At 40.2% G+C, this 13,901-nt stretch overlaps 1 protein-coding gene across 1 annotated transcript in view; it reads left to right on the forward strand.

Annotated features, from left to right (window-relative positions):
• Positions 1-13,901, forward strand: part of Bmpr1a (bone morphogenetic protein receptor, type IA) — a gene marked incomplete in the record, with an annotated part of 123,742 nt that overhangs the window by 470 nt on the left and 109,371 nt on the right.

The following is a 13,901-nucleotide window of genomic DNA, read 5'->3' on the forward strand; positions in this document are numbered from 1 at the left end:
CGGGGCCGGGTCGGCCTTCGGCAGCGGGAGGGGACCGGGCCGCGGGCCGCTTCACCTGTCGTCCCGCGAGGCCTGCGCTGCCATGTCTGCGGCGATCGCGCTCGGATTTCGGAAAACTTTGTGCTGCTGGATCGCACGTACCCTTCTGACTCCTTCCAGACTCCCAGCGGGAAGGTTTGGCAAAGGGGGAAAAAGAGCTTGCGTCAGGGAAGAAAAATAATACGCTGTGCTCTGGGGCTGGCGGGTGCGACGGAGCGCCTTCGTGTTCCCGACGCCTCAGCTCGGTGCAAGCGCTGCGGGCTGTTCTCTTTTAAACGGCTGACGAGCTCTTCGGACGCGGGGTACGAACTTGGCACCTGGGTTACGTCATGAACTCCTTAAGATAACCTTGGTTATCGGATTCCACGCTGTTTCGGGGAAGGAAACTGAGATGCAGGGAGGTTAAAGAACTCAGATAAGTGAGCTGGGATTTGAACTCAGGAACGTGGTATTCAGGCATGCGAGGTGCTTTCGTTGTGCTTTTTAATTTTTGCAAACTTTATCTAAACGCGATTCCATGAAGGAGCATTTTTCAGTAATTCGTATTGGAAATGATCTTTGTTGGTCGAGTTGAAAACAGCTCTTCGATCGTATGGGGGGGGGAGTTCATCTTTGAAGTAAAGGAGAGGCTGCGTTAATGCTTATCAAGTTTCGGTTGTTGAAATAAAAAGATCGTGAACCAGAGTGGAGTTTTAGCTTTTTAGGTTTAAAGCGAAATCATGGGAGCACTTCTCTGATCCAGCAACAAACTGAGTTTGTGAAAGGTGGATTGAAATTCAGAATGCATTTGCAATACAACTAGTTCTCTTTTTATCTTTCCCTTCTCGTCGTCCATGGAGACCATTCTAAACCTTAGCCATTTTCTTCACCTGCCCCCTCCCTTTTATTGGGAAGATTGAGCCATCCTGTCCGAGCGCCCCCACCGGGTCGCTCTTCTAATCTGTTTCTTTCCTTCCAGAGGAGGAATATACTGTATTTTTGGTCTTTCTTACTGGTTAACACCTTATTTCACCTTTCTCTGGTTTTCCTTACTAATGGCTCGTGAATTATCCCTTGTGTTGTCTTTGGTTTCTTAAAAGCACACATATACAGTACTTAAGATTCCTTCAGTTTACGAAAACCTTTAAGAGTGCCACGAGTTTTTGCTGCTTTCGTTTTCTTTTGTTTTTTGAGGCAGTATCTCACCACGTAGCCCGGAATGGCCCGGAACTCCACATGCTCCTGCCTCAGTCTCCCTAGTGCTAGGATTACAGGCGCGTGTCATCTCACTGGTTAACTGCTTTCCTTTTAAAATCATATCAACATTTTAAAGTTTTTTTCCTTATAAAAGTAACGTGTAATCATTACAGAGAAACTGCACAATAGAGCCAAACTGAAGTAAAATTCATAACCCAGTCTGTGGAAATTGCCAACAGTACTGTAGTCTCCGTTTCCCGCCTGGATTTGGTGGCTATCATGCATTTAATCTCTTGCCATGTATCTACTACTTAACCCTGGATTTCACCTTCATAGGAGAATCAGCCTGATCACATTTAAGCTCCCTTTCTCAGTTCTCTCTGAACTTCCTGTAACATTTAATATGGACTCCACATTCTTCCTTTCTGCTGGGGGTGGAAGCCAGGGCTTTGTACGTGCTAGGCAAACGACATTCCACTCAACTGGGTCCCTAGTCCAGCTTCACATTCAAAATGCTTCTCCTTGGCTTTCATTCTTCCATATCTTTTATTGGAGGAAGGCAAAAGGGAACAACCCCAGACATAGTCCTTCCCCTCCTGGAACCTAACGTCTAGTGGGGGGGACATGAACTGAAGGATGAGTTGTAGAGTTCAATGAAATATTGTTGTGATTGTAACTAGCATGCAGGGTATTAGAAGAGCTTCAAGTGGCAACCAGGGCTGGTGCTGATCAAGTTAGGAGAGTCTAGGAAGCACTCCATAAAAGTGTTCATTACTTGGCAACCTTGCACAGTGGTGAAGGAAAAGTAAGAATTAAGTAGGAGAAAAACGGGCTTCTTTGCCATTATACTCGCTGTGTTCTTTGCTGCTTTTCTGTGTTCTTCCTCCTTCCTCTTAATGTGTTCTCCAAGTTCAGTGTTGAGACCATTTTGTCTGTCTAATCCTTTGACATGATTGTTCAGATCTTTTTGTCTGAATAGTTCCCAAATCTCTTCCATATTTTTCTCCTGCACTGGAGTCTTATTTTTTTCACTCGCTTAATGCATAACTGTAAGTGGTGCTTCTAGTTCAAACTGAGCTTTTCCTAACTAGATGGGCTTCTCTGGTGTTTTTTACTTGTGAAAGCGTCCCAGACCCAGACCTTTCCTCATTCCGTCCCATTGTGGCTGGAGCCAAAACCTTTTGATTCTGCTTTCATGATATTATGACTCTTTGCTCTCTTCTTGCAAACTCTGGTGCAATTCCTTTTTCATGTTGGTATCAGGGTTAGAAGAGAGTCACACAATGAGTTGGGCAGCTTCCCCTCGTTCTCTTCAGGGGCAGTTTGGACAGGGATTATCTGTTCCTTGAAAATTTGACAGACCTCATCTGGAAGACTCTTGAGGCCTAGATCTTTCTTTCTGGAGAGGACTGTTAGTAGCCTTTCAGTTTATGTAATAGCTGTTGGTTTGTATAGGTTTTCTGTTTTTGGTGTGAATTCTAGTGGTACATATTTCTTCCACAAATTCGTTGAGTTTTCAAATCTGACATTATTTAATTTTCACAGTTTTCTTTAATTTCTACTATATTTGGTTATTTTGCCTTTTCAGGACCTCCACTTTTGCCAACTGTAATTCCTATTCTACATGGATAATATGATTTTCTTGTCTTCACTTTCTCCTTTATCTAGTTTGTCTTATACCTAAATTAATTGTGAAGGCTGTTTCTTTTCTACTTTGAAGTTTCTGTTAAATGATGTTCATCCCATGGTATTTGCTTCTTTTATTGGGTACCTGTTGCATGTCAGTCATGGTGTTAAATGCTTTCCAAATGTTTTCTGTGATCAGCTGTAAGGGGCACCATAATTTTATGAACATTTATGAAGAAAATCTAGTTGTAAGGAGCCATCAGTACTAAGGTGCACCTCAGAGTCAGAGATAGTAAAAAATGAAACATAAATGCATCTTAGAGTTGATGAGTTAGATCTGTTTTGCTGACCAAAACTTCCTTTGGTGTAGGAGTTGGAAAGAAAGAATTCAGATTCATGTGGAAGTGACTTATACCTCTTCTGTTACTATGAAATTGTTGTTGTTATTATTGTTATTATTATTATTATTATTATTATTATTATTATTTCTTTTTGAGACAGAGTTTCATTATGCCATTCATGCTGGCCTTGAGCTCACTTTGTAGCCCAGGCTGGCCTCAGACTCGAAACAATCCTCCTGCCTCAGCCTCCTGAGTGCTGGGATTACAGGTGTGTGCCACCATACCCGGCCCATGAAGTTATTTTTAAAAGAAGATGCTTGCTAAATCTCTTTTAGCCAATGAAAAGTTTCAGGCAGTATAGATGGAGTCTCTCACAATACAGTGGGCCAGTCTGCCTGGGAGGTACCTTGGCTCTAGCTCTTTGTGTATTTTGCCGCATAATTTTTTTGCGTGTTATCAGAACTCACAAGTTCTCTTAAGAGGGGGTAATTTTCATAGAATGGCAACGACTCTATAAAGAGGGAATTATGGGAGAGTTGTGATAGCTAGTTGAGTGGAACATTTTCAAAACTCTATCCAGTGTTTATGTATCATTATTAACACTCATGAATTACAGTCATCCCCCTGGGGGATTGGTTCCATGAGCCCAGGAGATGGCAGACTCTTGAGGATGCCCCTGTGCCTTATATAAAATGACCTCATACGTGCACATAACCTGTGCATGTCCTGCTGGATAGTTTACTCATCTCTGGATGACTGAGGATGTAAGTGCTATGTAGGTAGTTGTTACGGGTGTATTGCCTGAGAATATGATGAAAAAAAATGTGGATGTTCAGTACAGATGCGCGGTCCGCTCCTCAAATATGTTTTGATCTATGGTTGGATAGTTGAGTTCCCAGATATGGAGGGTTGATTGTACTTCGTTTTTATTTGCATGTTTATTTAGGGGAGTCTTGCTGTGTTGCCCAGGCTGTTCCCTGGACTCAGGTGATCCTCCTCCTTCATCTTCCTAAGGTGTTAAGACTAGAAGTGCACACCACTGTGCTGAGCTTGTAGTTCTTAAAATGTACAAAAGTAAATGTGCTTAAATATTTCATTAAATCATTTATAAATTATCACTGTTTATAAAATATATCAATTGATATGATACATATCAATCAGTACAAACTATGTAGCAATATAAAAAAATTTCAGCCAGTATTTTAAAGATTCTCAGTTATTTTTAGTTTTGTTTTTGTTTTTTGAGTCAGGGTCTTCCTCTGTAGTTCAGGTTGGCCTTGAACTCACTGTGCAATCCAGGCTGGCCTCAAACTCACAGCGATCCTCCTGCCTCAGCCTTCCAAATGTTGGGGCTCACAGGTATGTGCCACCGTGTCTGGCCAAGACTCAGTTCTTAAAAATAAAAACAAAATGATGTGCCCAGACATGATTTTTTTTTTTTTTTCTTTTTTGTCTTTTTGAGACAGGTTCTCACTATGGAGTTCAGGCTGGTCTTGAACTCACTTTGTAGCTTAGGCTGGCCTCGAACTCACAATGATCCTCTTCCCTCAGCCTCCTGAGGGCTGGGATTACAGGCGTGTGCCACCACACCCAGCTAGAAATGATTTTTGAAGAGAATGCTAGCTAGGGGCTTAAGGAAATAAATGATTGGTGGAATTCACCTCTGGGCAGACTCAGTGGGTTCCTAAATCAATTCATCTAAGTAGTTAAATACAAAACTAATGAATACACATTGATTGGATGCAGAAAAATTTTTTGGCTATCCTTTTACTTTGTTACTGTTCCTGTTATACTTCTGTGTTTCTGATGAAGCTTGCTTGGTATAGATTGTTTTACTGTGCTATCTGGAACACTGGAGCTCGGCCATTGCTCTAGCTGTGAATGATTGGCTGTTGACTTATGAAGGAGGCAGAGAGAGAAATAGCAGATGTAGTGATCAGGTGATCAGATTTGCAGCTTGGAGATTAATTCACATTGGAGAATGAATGTAAAGAAGGGAAGACTGAAGACAGTCAAACTTGTAGTGAGGCTTTTGTGACCTGTGCATCTTGTTTTTTGTTTTGTTTTTGGTTTTTCTCCGGTACCGGGAACCGAACTCACGACCTTGCGCTTGCCAGGCAGGCACTTTGCCTCTGAGCTAAATCCCCAGCCCCTGACCTGTGCATCTTGGACGATGGCAGATCATCTGGTCCTGGAAGGGGCAGGACTTGTTACGGAGCTACAGGTGGGAGAGAGAGTGGGCTGATGAGAATGGCCCCCAGGTTTCTGGCTTGGAAAGCAAGTTGTTTTTTGACTGAGATGAAAAAATGTGGAGGAGCTGGCTTATGGAAGAGAATAATGAGTATAGTTTCCATCTTAATAAGTTTGAAGTGTCTCTGAAACAAGTAGAGGCTTCCAGGGCTGCGGTTGCAGCTCATTTGGTAGTGTGTGTGCTTAGTTTGCCTGAGACCTGGATTCACTCCCTAGCACCAAAACCAAAATAGAGGTTTTCAACTTGGCTATTGTTTGTGTGGATCTGGAGTTTGCCAGGGGTTTGGGCTGGAGGCAGGTATTTGGGAGTGATTAACATGTAGACTGTACTGGACATCTCAACAATGGGAATTGCATGGGCTTTCACTAGATTTGTGCTTGCAGGTAACTTTTTTCCAACTTGCTCATATCTTTGAAGAGACTACACGTAGGCATGGATGGATCTGATGCTGTAATTGGGGTTCTGTCTTTGTTCTGTTCTGTACTGCAAAAGCTAGTGTATTCATCTGGCAGAGGAGACCTGCTGTACACGGCCCGGATGCTGTGGGCTCAGGAGCAGGAGAGAGTCTGTTTCCAGATGCATAGATTCCCTCTCCTGGCGGGTTCATGGGGCTGTGTGGAGACCGGGGTGCAACTCTTAGCCAGGCCTGGTTTGAGTGTGGCTACTGGTAGATAGACTTTGAGAAGCTGGGGTGTGGGGTGGGAGGGAGTGGTGGTCTCTGCACAGAGAAGATGGCTTTGGACCAGGGATATAACTCAGCAGCACAAGCACCTGCCTGGCAAGCGCAAGGTCCTGAGTTCAATTCCCGGTACCAAAAAAAAAGATGGCTTTGGGCAGGTAAACAGTATGAATCCACTGTCTTTTGGGTCTCAGATTTCTTATGGTCATTCTTTTATAATCCAAAGAAAAATACATAAATAAAACAAGTTTGGTACAATTTCATTCTTAGATTATGGACCTCTAGTGAGAACTACTAGTCTGTTCAGCAGAGAGTTTAGAACAATGCAGAGTGGGTAGATGGGAGACAACTGTCCATTTGTATTTAGGTTGAGGACCCCTAGGGCTCCCAGGAGCATGGAGTGAGGGAACCTGGCCTGCCTGAGATGCAAGTGCTGTGGAAGGCTTTCCTGAGAATGAGGGCTGCAGAGTGAGACCTTAGGCAGGAGCATGGAGAAGGGTTTTGAGGACGTATTCAGTAGCTTCTAAAGCAAAAAATTTTTGCTTGCTTTTTCAAAATTGTAAAAGGAATGTATTGTGGATAATTTGTGAACTGAAGAATCATAAAGCAGTAGCAGAATGATTAAGTTTTGGCTTCTGTTTTTTTTTTTTTTTTTTTTTTTTTTGAGACAGTGTCTCTGTATGCAGTTCAGGCTGGCCTTGAGCTCACTTTGTAGCCCAGGCTGGCCTCGATCTTGCAACGATCCTCCTTCCTCAGCCTCCCGAGTGCTGGAATTACAGGCGTGCGCCACCACGCCGGGCAGGCTTCTGTTTTTTTAAATAATGCCTAATACTGGTTCTATCACAAACGGCTGTGCAGTCTTTGATACCACACAAAACCTATTTGGATCTCTGTTGTTTCCTTGTCTTAAAAAGTGAAAGGACTTGCCACCTTTTTAGAAAGAAAGGAAGAAAATTCCACAACTTTAATGCAGAGCAGTTAGTTGCTGAAATTGCAGGTTATATAATGCTTTTGGTCCTGATGACATCCCTGGGTTTCTGGCTTCTGGCTAAAAAGTCACTTTTCCAGCCTTGGCAGTCCTTACCAGTAACAAAGGCCATGGCTTAAAACTGTGGTGGTCTTCCCTATCTGCTTTCTTGTCTCCTTTTTTGAGCATTTTGTTTTGTCTTGTTTTCTTTAGCCTTAGCTAAATTATCTGAAATGTTACAAGAAAATACTTTGAATTTTGAAGCTAAGAGTTCTGTACATGTGCAGAGCTGTGATACTGTTTTATTTGTATTAAACACAGGCAGTTTTCTTACTAGCAATTGAGATATTTTTGTAATATGTTTTAGGAGTATAAGGTTTTGAGTGTTCTAAATTTGTATTTAAGAATATCTTAGATTCCTGGCTGAAAAGAAGCTCTTGATAGGAAATCGTAAAGGCTGTTAAATTTTGGTGGTTATTAACATATCTGTGTTTCCCAAGAAGTAATTTTAAAAGTCATAAGATAAAACTATCTGAATAATAATCCAGAAGAATCTTAAATAAACACAAAATGCAGTCACTTGATGACAGCTTTTTTTTTTGTATCTGCATCCCAGTAATCTTTCATGTAGTAAAAATGTTGGGAAAATATTGCGTGTCAGATATGCGTGCCTTGGTAAGGAAAAACAGTTAATTTTCCTGAAAATGGTATTGTACTAATCATCCTTGCTTGTTAAATATTTTTCTCTGGCTTCTTATTTGCTTACATTGTAAAATCTATATTATCTCAGACTGCCTTTTGTTCTGGCCCAGTTTTTCTTTTCTGACTCATTCATTTCGTACTACTCTGTCGTTAGCCTAAGTCACCTAAATAATTCTGGGTTTGAGTTCATAATCCTTAGGCCTGTATCGTCTACTACAGTAGTTACTACCACATGTGGCTGTTAAGCGCTTGAAATGTGGCTAGTCCAAATTGAGTTGTGCTATCAAGTATAAATTACACACCAGCTTTTGAAGATAGTCCAAAAATGCAAATTATTATGCTTTTAAAATGTTGATTACATATTGGAATGATACTGTTTTGGATACATTGGATTAAAGAAGTCTATTAAAATTAATTTCACTTGCATTTTGTCAGTCTGTGCTGCCTTAACTTTCCTTCCTCCAAATCTTTGCCTATCAGAATGCTTTAAAATCGAATGAACTTTCTCTTCTATGCCAGCTTTCTCAGTGGTCCAAAGCTAAAGCTGCTCTTCTCCTGGATCAATATTCGAAAGTAGTTTTTGCCCGCCAGGACTGCACATTAAACCCTGGGCCTCAGGCGTGGTAGGCTAGTGCTCTGCCATAGGGCTACATTCCCAGCCCATTGTGTCCCATCTATTAATATTAGATGTTGTTATTACAAACCTTCTCAAAGCCCTTAATATGCTAATATGCTTGGTGAAACTCCACTATACTTTCTCTGTGTGTTATCACAGAACTCTTGTGTTTTCTCTGTCACCAGAAATCACACATATTTGTAGTTGAAACTTGAAGAGATACAGAAATGCAATAGTGTGAGGCAGTGAACATGTTCTGTAACCCTACTTCACTCCCCGCCAAGAGCACCAGTGTTAGTATAGAGATGTGGTTTTTTTTCCATTGCCTTTGTTTCTCCCATTGTCTTTCCTCTCTCTAGCCCTAAAAGTGGGGCCATACTGTGTATCAACTTTGCTTTATTTCTGTTCCCACTGAATATCCAGGGGGGCTATTTATGTCAGTACATTATGATTTTTTTATTCTCTTTAGTAGCTGAGTGGCATTTCATTTCATGGATATATTCAAATTTTATTGTCAGTCCTCTATTGATGAGTAATTAAATTGTTTCTTTTTTTTCTCTTGCATTATAAACAATGCAGTGGTATTTGTATATACCCTGTGAAACTTTTTATTTTGTGGAGTGAATTTTTAGAAAATGCGTTTACTGTACGAGAAGTGATACAGTTGATAGAAAGTGCCAACCTGCCCTGCAAAATCTTGGGGGCAATTTACATTCCAGCCCACGGTGTTTGAGTGTATTCTCCCCTTCAACACAAATCAGTCTGTTTTAATCTTTGCCATTCTGCACCCTGAAAAAATGTTATGTATGTTATAAAATTCCTTTATTGTTGGAAGAATATTTTTTTAAAAAGTTCAGGTTGGCCCATGCTCTCAGTTTCTTATATGCTCCTTGGTGGCTGCATCTTGCCCCGAAATACTTTGTATCACCAACAGTATAAATGCAGTGTTAAGTGTTCACTTGTTCTTAGCCGTCGATGGCAGAATGGTCCAGAATATGTTGCTGTGGCACAGAATAATTTGGAGCTGCAGGCATTTCTGCATAGGCCAAAAAGTGGAGCCTTCCAGAAGACCTCAGCTGTCGTCAGTCTCCTCCAGGGGGCTTGAACTGTCATCAGCTTTGGTAGTCACTTATCTCTTCCCTGCCAGTTTTGCATCTGGGGAAGGTTGAGTCTGATAGCTGATAGAATCCAGCCCTGTACCTAAACAGACACAGTCATGTCTCCCTGTGGTCTCTTGAAGGTCTTTTTGTCATGTAAGTGCCCTTCCTCCTCTTTGGACTTTCTTACTAAGATGATAACCCCAAATTCCAATGACCCTGGACTTTTTTTTTTCAATTTAATTCTCAGGTTCCAATTACTGACCCTACAAGGGAGGAGGAAAAGTTTTTCTTTTCTTTCTTTTTAGACAGAGTCTTACTATGTAGTTCAGCCTGGCCTTGGACTCACTGTGTATCCCAGACTGGCCTTGAACTCTTGGTGATCCTTTCCTGCCTCAGCCTCCTGAGTGTTGGGATTACAGGTGAGTGCTACCATGCCCTGTGAAAAGTATTTCTTTCCCAATAGTGGGCAGATTGATTTTTCTTTTCCTTTCCTAACTGCTATGGCAAGGGTAAGCAAAATGAAATTTTTCTGCATTTTCCAAAACCTGCTTTCGAAAAATAATTTTTTTTTTTTTTTTTTAATAATTTGTTAAACAAAGTGTAAATTATTGCGGAAATATACCCCCCATCTCTGCACATGTTCCTGCACTGGTAGCGTTGTTTGTTAATGGAGTGGCATAATTACTCTGTGTTGCCTGAGCTTTGTATTTCCTCAGGTTATTCACTCTTTCCTCTTCTCTCTTAGCATCTTATCAATTTGCATAGAGCCACAAATGGTTCCATTAATCTGGATAGGAAATAACTAAAAAGTTAATTAAATCTTGGCTTCTTTATACAAGTACTTATTTATCTTTATACAAGTGCTTTATACAAGTACTTATCTATTTACAACTTATCTGTCGTATTCTCTACCTTTTATACTTTTTAGTAGTGTTTTTTTTATCTTGATCCAAAGTACTTGAACTCTAAGCCTTATTTCCTCATGTAAAAAGGGGAGTGATGTTGGTTCTCTCACAGGGTTATTGTGAGCACTGGATGAATGAGTGTGGTGAAGCATTTTCATAGTCCCTTGGGATTAGTAACTTGATAAATGTTACTAAAGATGAGTATTTGTGAGAGAAATTAGTTGGATACAGTTTGGCTTTAAAAAGCAAATTTGAGTGGCTATAGATAAAGGGTCCTTAAAAATCTAACACTTGCAAAGTGCATTAATTTTGTTTACATTATTAATATTCACATTTGAATTGTAAAATTCTTTTTATCAGCATTGGCAAATTGATACAACAGATTTTTTGATACTTCTGTTTTGTACATCAAAATTCTGAGGCTAATGAAAGTTAATTGTCCAACCAAGATCAAACAGGTAAGAGTAAAAGGTAAACAGAGTTAGGCTTTACCTGTTCTATCAGAATAGGTGACTAGGACCTCTGAGTAAAGTGTAAAGTGAAGTCAAGGACTGCGTATTCTGAAGAAGTTCCCAGTTACTCAGAGGCCAGAGCCATTTCTGCTGCTTAAAAAAATTTGGGAGAGCTGAGTGTGGTGATGCATGCCTGTAATCCCAGCTAGTCAGGAGGCTAAGGCAGGAGCAATAAGTTTGAGGGCAGCCTGGGTAACTTAAGTCCACTCTGTCACAAAATAAAATAAGAAGGGCTGCGTTGTAGCTCAGTGGTAAGTGCTTGCCTAGCATGCACAAGACCCTGGATTCACTGCAAAAATAAAATAGGCAGAATCAGGTCAGCAGTTGGAGGAGGGGACTTGGGCACAGTAGACATTGCAGTGCTTAGTTCACCTAGAGGGGAGGAACTATAGTTTCTGTTCTCTTCTCCTGCCTTCTGGGTATCCTTCCCTTAGAAGCTTAGAAGTTTGGGGAGGTCTAAGAGAGCCAAACCTGGAGGTAAAGAACATTGGCAAAAACCAGAGTGAGCCATCTCATTAGCTAGGTCACACTCATCATGCAGCTGATTGGTTTAGCAGTGCCTGTTCCCGCAAGTGATAACAGAAGTTGAAATGTCATTGTGGACAGTGGGGGTGGCAGTAGCCTAAATGGATTTGTTGGAGTTCCTGTTACATAGTTGAGGTACAGAACAGTCCTTCTGGAGATGGGAACCGCAGTACTAGTTAGAAGAGGCTGAGCCGAAGCATGTCTTTAGGTGAGGCAGTGGTAAGAGCTCTTCATCCTCTCAGTCACCAAAGAGCTCCATTGGTCCCCAGAAGAAAAGCCATACTTTGGCTTCCTGTGCTTCAGGCAGTATCATCAGTGTTAGCCAGAGAAGCGACAGCAGTTATAAGTCAATGCAGAAGGGCTCACATACTGAGATGGCTCCTTCTGGTCCTCTGTATCCCTCCCTTATGATCAGACCACACCCTTGGCCAAGTGAGCTCTCTTGGACCATAGAGAGAAAGGACATGATTATAAGATGGAAGAGTAAAGTTATTAACTGCAGTAAATTGGCCTAGACTAGACTTTTTAGTAACTGTAAGCTACTGGAAAGCTATAGGGAATTTTTCCAAAAACATCTTTAAAAGGTAGAAAAGAGAGATTTGGCTGGCCATGATTGGGGGAAGGGACTGGAAAAAGAAAACTCTGATTTGTAATGACTTCAGACTATGCAGATTATATAGGTATCACTTGGGGTTCCTGCTGAAACCCCATGGGCACCACATCCTGACTCCTCTTTGTATGAAGTTTTAATGTTGTAATAGTGTACATATAACGATTTGATCTCACTGCTTCTGTTTCTGCCCAGTATAGTTTTAATGTTAAGTATATCTTAATTCTGATTCAGATTTATAAAATATATTTTATGATAGCCCTTTAAATTGGAAAATAAACCAGAATATCTTGTTTCTTAGTTTTTATGTAGTTGAAGTTTATCAGACCTTGGAAACATTAAATAAAACAAAGCATTCAGTAAAAGCAGTTTAATATACTACACTTTTACTTAGTATAGGACATTTTGAGTTTTATGAAGATTAATTTTCAACCGTTATATAAAAGGGAGGTAGATTTTGGTTTAAGGAATGTGGAGTGATAAAATACAAGATTGAGATGGATTAAATAATGTCTTAACATATTTCTGTGCTATCTACCAGGCTCATTTTGACTCCTACACGCAAATCCATTGAATCCCTGCAGTATTGTTTGACTCAGGCACTGTTATCAGTTCTCCTTTATGCACAAGGAAAACTGAGGACACAGAGGTTAGTTAACAGGTCAGGGACTACACAGCTAGTCAGTGCCCAGCTGGACTCGAGCCCAGGGAGGCTGACTTAGAGTCCATGCTTCTGATAAGAATTATGTCAGTCCTCCAACAGAGTAGGGTGATTTTAAGATGAAGGTACGTGCTACACATATTTTTGCTAATACCTGTTTTCATTGTCTGTTCGGTACACAACAGATGAATTTGCCTGTGTTTGTTGTAGTACCTCAGTTATTTGGTAAAATATTGCTAGCCACAGTGTTGTGTTTGTATATGTATATATGTATGTATTATGTGTTTTTTCCTACTTTTTAATACTTAAAATGTATTTGAGAGTTTTCACAAGTGATTTTTTGATACTGTTTGACTTGACTGATTTTTTTCCCCTTTGTGTCATAAGTAATTTTAAGAGGTGGTAAAATCTAATTTTATCCATTAACGGTATGAATATGAATGTGGGTATCATTAGTTGCTCCTCTTGTTCCATAAAAATTGCTAAAATATAATTTGTTATGGCATGTACACATCTACAAATAATCGTTTCCTCTGAAAATTTCTCAGAAGTTTTTTTTTCCTCCTGATTAAAAAAGTAATACTAACAGAACAATTGAAACACATAGCAAATCCCTCAGAAAAAAGTAAAAGAAATCCTTTCTATTTATACTTTTCAAAAATAGTATCTGTGCAGGCGTGGTAGTGAACGCCTGTAATCCTAGCACTTGGGAGGCTGAGGCAGGAGGATTGTGGTGAGTTCAAGGCCAGCCTGAACTTTACAGTGAGATCCTGTCTCCAAAAACAAAAAACAAACAAAAAAACCCTAACCAAATAAAACTAGTATCTGTATTTTAATACAAATAACCAGGCATTACTTAACGTTTCTACCATAACGTAAGAATTTAGAAAATAAGATGAATAAAGTTGAAGTTCCACTCATGCATTATGTCTGAATAGTTGAACTCAAAATATAAGAAACTTGAAATTAAGGGGTGCTGTCTGAATAGAAATAAAAAATTACCACCATTTTGTTTTTCTTGTTCTAGTTATCCAGTTGTGATTTTTTTCCCCCTGTATATTCTTTTCCTTTTCTGCTTTGCAACTTTTAAGCTTTTACAAAGAGATTTCAGTAATGGATCAAATGTGATGTTTTTTTCTGTAATACAGTAATGGACTAAAATAGAATAAGATGTGGGGAGGTAGAACCTAA

Source organism: Chinchilla lanigera, unplaced genomic scaffold (assembly GCF_000276665.1).
Source record: "Chinchilla lanigera isolate Chin_1 unplaced genomic scaffold, ChiLan1.0 scaffold00109, whole genome shotgun sequence".
NCBI classification, from domain to species: domain Eukaryota; kingdom Metazoa; phylum Chordata; class Mammalia; order Rodentia; family Chinchillidae; genus Chinchilla; species Chinchilla lanigera.